Raw genomic sequence first — 6,437 nt, forward strand, 5'->3', positions numbered from 1 at the left:
AAGGAGAGGATCATCCCCGTATGGGCAAGAGGAAGCCCACCTGGGAAGACAGAACACTAGAACAATAGCAATATGATTAGTAGCAACACTACAAGCAAAATCAATATACTAAAAACTAAAGGTTTAAACACCCCGGATAAACCCGGAATCAGTGAGGAGAACATAAGAACATAAGAACATAAGAAATTTACAAACGAGAGGAGGCCATTCGGCCCATCAAGCTCGTTTGGGGAGAACTTAACTAATAGCTCAGAGTTGTTAAAATCTTATCTAGCTCTGATTTAAAGGAACCCAGGGTTTTAGCTTCCACTACACTAGCAGGAAGACTATTCCATACTCTAACTACACGCTGTGTAAAGAAGTGCTTCCTCAAATTTGTTTTAAAATGTTCTCCCGCTAATTTCCACTTATGGCCACGAGTTCTAGTATTTAGACTAATATTGAAATAGTCATTTGGCTGAACAGCATCCAGACCCGTTAGAATCTTATAGACCTGAATCATATCCCCCCTTAGTCTCCTTTGCTCAAGGCTAAACAGATTCAGTTCCGCTAACCTCTCCTCATAAGACATTCCTCTAAGACCAGGAATCATTCTCGTAGCTCTTCGTTGCACCTTTTCTAAGGCAGCAATGTCCTTCTTGAGGTATGGTGACCAAACCTGCACACAGTATTCTAGGTGGGGTCTTACCAAGGAATTATATAAGTGTAACATCACCTCCCTTGACTTAAACTCCACACTTCTAGAGATATAACCCAACATTCTGTTCGCCTTTTTTATTGCTTCCCCACACTGGCGAGAGTGGGACATGGAAGCATCAACATACATACCGAGATCTTTCTCGTAATCAGCTACCTTTATTTCAGTGGAACCCATAAAATATCTGTACTTTATATTTCTGCTCCCTGCATGGATTACCTTGCATTTATCTGTGTTAAATTTCATCTGCCAAGTATCAGCCCAGTCGCTAATTAAATCCAGATCCCGTTGAAGCCTCTCAGCTGCTAGATTAGTATCTGCTACCCCGCCCACCTTGGTGTCGTCTGCAAATTTAACCAGTTTACTGTATGTATTTGTGTCAATATCATTAATGTAAATTAGGAACAATAGTGGTCCTAAAATTGAACCCTGCGGTACCCCACTATGAACGGAGACCCACTGTGACATTGTGCCTCTAATAACTACTCGCTGCTTCCTGTCAGTTAGCCAGTTTTTGATCCAAGCTGCCACAGTTCCTAAAATCCCTGCAGCTTTAAGCTTTAGTAAGAGCCGTTTGTGGGGGACAACATCAAAGGCCTTCTGGAAATCTAAGTAAATCACATCATAGGCCTTTTTGTGATCAATTTCACTTGTAGCTTCCTCAAAGAACTCAAGTACATTCGTTAAGCAGGATCTACCTCTCCTAAATCCATGTTGGCTATCCTTTATGATGTTATTTGCATCTAGGTAATCTACCATTTTCACTTGAATTATAGCTTCCATTATTTTTCCAGTAATGCTAGTTAAACTGATTGGCCTATAGTTTGATGGATTACTTCTATCCCCTTTTTTGAATATGGGTGTTATATTAGCATGCTTCCAATCTGATGGTACCACACCCGCAGATAACGATTTCTTGAATATTAAAGTTAAAGGTTGGCTAATAATATCCCTCATCTCTTTTAAAACTATAGGTAAGATGCCATCAGGCCCCTGTGATTTATTTATTTTGAGTTTAGCTAGGCTTAGTATCACATCAACCTCAGTTATACATATATTGGTCATAGACGATGCTGTATTCGTATTAATTGGTGGTAAGTTACTTGTGTTCTCTATTGTGAACACCCTTGAAAAATAATCATTAAACTCATTTACCATATCAATTTCATTATCAATTATAAGTCCAGCTGTACTCAACCAATTGTCCCAGCTGTACTCAAACAGGCCATGCTCCTTATGTATCGCAGACATCCGTTTGTGCACCACGTCCTCCAGATCTTGCACAACCTCAGAGGAATCAGGGATGTACGTGCAACATTCTCTCCCCACTATAGCACAAATACCGCCTTTCTCAGCCAATAGAATATGCAATGCCATACGGTTTTGCAGAGCCACCTGCTTAACCGCGGATAATTCACCCTGAACGGCCTTTACAGTATCAAGTGTCTGATTGGCCAGTTTCTCCACTGCAGTCTGCAGGGCAGCCACCTCAGTCTGAAGGTCTGACACTCCATGGGATGGAATAAACACCCCAAACCATTGTTCAGTCCGACTTAGCGACCGCTTGCTGCGCGAATATGCACGCACAGCCAAAGATATCTGCTCCTTGGGCACTACGCGAATAGGAGGAACAAGATAAGCCAGATAACAATACCAATCAACCTCCGCCGCCGAAAGAGACAAAACAATGTAACCCTTAAGAGAGTCTGTGTGGCCACAGATAAAAGCAGAACGTGGTGGTGCCACTAGCAAGACATCACCAAGGACAGAGAAGTTGACATAAGCCCTACAGTGCAGAGGTGGGGAGGAAGGGGATAGCGACTGGGCCGAATTAAACAGACGGAAACACACAGTCTCATTCACAGGGATGACAGCCAAGCCATCCTCAGGCAGGGTCTTCCCCTTCGCCCTCACATGTGTGTCCGATGGACAGGACACAGCAGAATAAGTACAGTTATCAGGGCTTCGTCGACACTGCAGAGCAGTTACAGTCAGTTCTCGCACCCGCGCCCCGTAGCGGTCAGGGTCCTCAGCCTCCCATGCTCTATCAGCAGCCCATGTGATAATTACCTGGGCCAAACAAACCCATCCCTCACCTGTACTATTCACGCCTACTAGCAAATGAACTGTAGTGAAACCTCAGTGATTGAACTCATCAGCCTGAGTCAGATAGAGGACTGGATTGTTCCCAGCAAACTCTTGTTGTAATCGGTCATGTGTGGCCTTAAGGGCCTCCTCCACTGCCCGCGACTTAACATGTATGTAATAGTTTGGGGTCTATTTCTTTTCTTTTTTGCTTAAAGGTTTTCTACCTGACTATATTATCTGGTGGCAACATTGGTTACCTTGCTGAGATCCAAATAAAAGGAAAATAAGGATAAAAGAAATAGTGGGTTTGCTTAGTCTGTCGAGTGGAATCCAGTTATACCTCCAAGTGGATGTTGTTATTCCTTTCAAGTTGGGGAAATTGCACAAAAGGAAAAGGGACAACTTGACAAGCACTCAGGTGTGGTCATTGTAGTGGAAAAACAGGCTAAATTTTCTTTGATCGTGATCCACTACCTGGCGGTAGAAGGTGCAAAAGTCTGACGCGTAAATGATGAGGATACGACACCAAGTTCTGTTCCTGATGGGTAGATTTATTCTTATGATATTTTAAGCCACCATATACTTTGATCTAGTTTGGCCGAAATGCAGACACCATCACACACGGCAAATACGGTCAATGACTGTTTCGCGTTGCACCTTCACACCTGGGCCACGTCATCTTAGCTGCTTTTGTAACCATCGCCTCCCTATAGGTGGGAATACACTCAGGCAATAATAAAAATCATTACATCTCATTACAATTATTACAATAATAAATATATATATTATATAATAAATAAATACAAATGAATATAAACATTAAATAAATAAATATCAACAATATTTATAAATAATTCCAATATAAATACAAACTAAATTATGTTTAATAAACAAACGAAAGAATGGCTCCTACACACCGGCCCCTAATTGTGTATCTAAGTAAACAATTATTAACAGGAATGTTATATAAGGAGCCATGTATCTATATCTATAAATATGATAGACAATTTATTGCCCTATGTGTTAAATAAGATATCAATATAAATGCTTATAAAGGTATACTTATCTCATACAACAAACAGTTACACGTTCAGTCCTCATTCCATGTTTCCTGAAGTTTCTAGAAGCAGGCAAAGTTTTGTCACTGGCCTCATCAACACTCCAGACTTGGTCCTCAGTGTAACAGTTCTTGTTAGACCCTTCGAGTCAGGATGGACTTCAAGCACTTTTCCAAGAGGCCAGGATCCACGAGGGGCTGTTCTGTCAACTACCATTACAACATCCCCTTTCTGAAGTCCTCTTTTTACAGTGATCCATCTTTGTCTCTCTTGTAGTAACGGTAGATACTCACGAATCCATCTTTTCCAAAACAAGTCAGCCAAATACTGAACCTGCTTCCAACGTCGTCTTATGTACAAATCAGACCTCTGGAACAATCCTGGTGGGAAAACAGTATGAGCCTTCAAAAGGAGGATGTGATTTGGAGTCAGTGCTTCTAGATCTTGTGCATCCCCTGTCACAGTGGTTATGGGGCGGCTGTTTAAAATGGCTTCTACCTCACATAGTAGAGTTTCAAGACTTTCATCATCGACCTCTTGTTCCTTTAGTACGGAATAAAGAATTTGTCGTACCATGCGAATAAGGCGTTCCCAAACTCCACCATGATGGGAAGCTGCTGGAGGATTAAAACTCCACTGCACTCCTTTCTGAAGCATTTCTTTCTGAATCTTGTTATGATTCCATTCAGAGATGGCCTTTTGAAGCTCTTTTTTAGCACCAACCAGGTTAGTTCCATTGTCTGATCTAATGTGTATGGCTTGACCTCTTCTACACACAAATCTTCTAAGAGCATGGATGCAAGAGTCTGTGTCCATGGAATGAGCCATTTCAAGATGCACGGCTCTACTCGACATGCATGTGAATAAAACTCCATACCTTTTAATATGGCTTCTTCCTCTCTTTACCTGAAAAGGCCCAAAGTAATCCACTCCCACATTACTGAATGGTGGGAGATCTGCTCTCAGTCTTTCCTTAGGGAGATCTGCCATCTTTTGTTCCCCCATCTTGCCTCTTGTACGTCTGCAGACAACACATCTGGAGAGGATCTTACGAGCAGCAGAGTTGGCATTCACTATCCAATACTTCTGTCGAAGTTTAGAGAGAATACCATTTCTGCCAGCATGCCCAAGATGTTCATGTATGTGACGAAGCAGAAGAGTAGAGATGTGATGGTCCTTTGGCAGGATCATTGGTAGTTTCGCTTCATCAGGCATTGCTGACCTACTTAACCTCCCTCCTATTCTCAGAATTCCTTCATCAAGCACTGGATCGAGCTTGTAGATACTACTCTGTCTGTTCAAAGCCCCTTTTGGTGGAAATGCTTTCTCCAGGAAAACGATCTCATCTGGATATTTTTGTCTTTGGCAAAACACAATGATAGCCTTTTCCGCCCTTGACAGATCACATAGACTTATAGAACATCTTCCCAATGTTTTCTTAAAAGCCTGTATTTGGTCAGATATCAACTTACTTTGAACTTCCTTTGGGAATCTATTTTCAAAGCAGGAGATGAGTTCCTTTCTTTTTACTCTGAGTGACTGAAGAGTGTCTTTCAATTTTAAATACCACACCACTGCTCTCCTTAACTTATACCAACTAGAGAAATATTCCAGTAGCTGATTTGTTGGGTTTTCCTTTACCATCTCTTTAGTGACAGCACTGAACACATGAATATTTCTTTTCACCTCTGGGTCATCTTGAGAGAGTGAGAGGGTTTCCATAAGGGTTTGAGGCCATTCCTCTTCTTTCTTCCAGAGAAATCCTGGTCCCTGGATCCATTCTTTGCACTTCACCAATGTGCTTGCACTCACTCCTCTTGATGCTTTATCAGCAGGATTCAGCTTGGTTCCAATGTGTCTCCATTGTGATATGTTAGTGTTGTCCCTTATAAGAGCGATCCTATTAGCCACAAACGTGTGAAATCTTGTCTGCTCGTTTGCTATATACTTCAGAACAGACTGACTATCAGTCCAAAAAGTTGACTGAGAAAGCTTAAACTCCAACTCCTTTCTCAACATCCTATCCACTTTGACCGCCAGAGCTGCAGCTGTCAATTCCAACCGTGGGATGGTCATTTGCTTCATAGGGGTAACTCTTGCTTTACCAAGAATAAAAGAAACATGTATGTCACAATTATCTGTGAACATTCTAAGGTAACTCACAGTGCCATACCCATGTTCACTGGCATCGGAAAAATGATGTAATTCAGTTTGCATAATCGGTCCAAAGCCCTTTGGTTTCACACAACGAGCAACTTCAAAATTTTCCAGTATACTGAGGTCATCAATCCATCTTCTCCATTTCTCAGATATAGGTTGTGGTATACTGCTGTCCCAGCCATATTTACTCCTACACAGCTCCTGTAACAGCAACTTTGCAGGCAAAATGAGAGGACATAAAAACCCAAGTGGATCATAGACAGAACTCACAATGGATAGCATGTTTCTACGTGTGTGAGGCTTCTCTTTCACAATACTACTAAACTTAAACATATCGTTCTCAACACTCCATAATAACCCAAGAACTCTTTCTATTGGTAACTTCTCTCTGTCTAGGTCCAGTTCCTTGACCTCATGGGCTCTGTCTTCTTTTG

The sequence above is a fragment of the Paramormyrops kingsleyae genome, unplaced genomic scaffold (genome assembly GCF_048594095.1).
Source record: "Paramormyrops kingsleyae isolate MSU_618 unplaced genomic scaffold, PKINGS_0.4 ups68, whole genome shotgun sequence".
Lineage (NCBI taxonomy): Eukaryota > Metazoa > Chordata > Actinopteri > Osteoglossiformes > Mormyridae > Paramormyrops > Paramormyrops kingsleyae.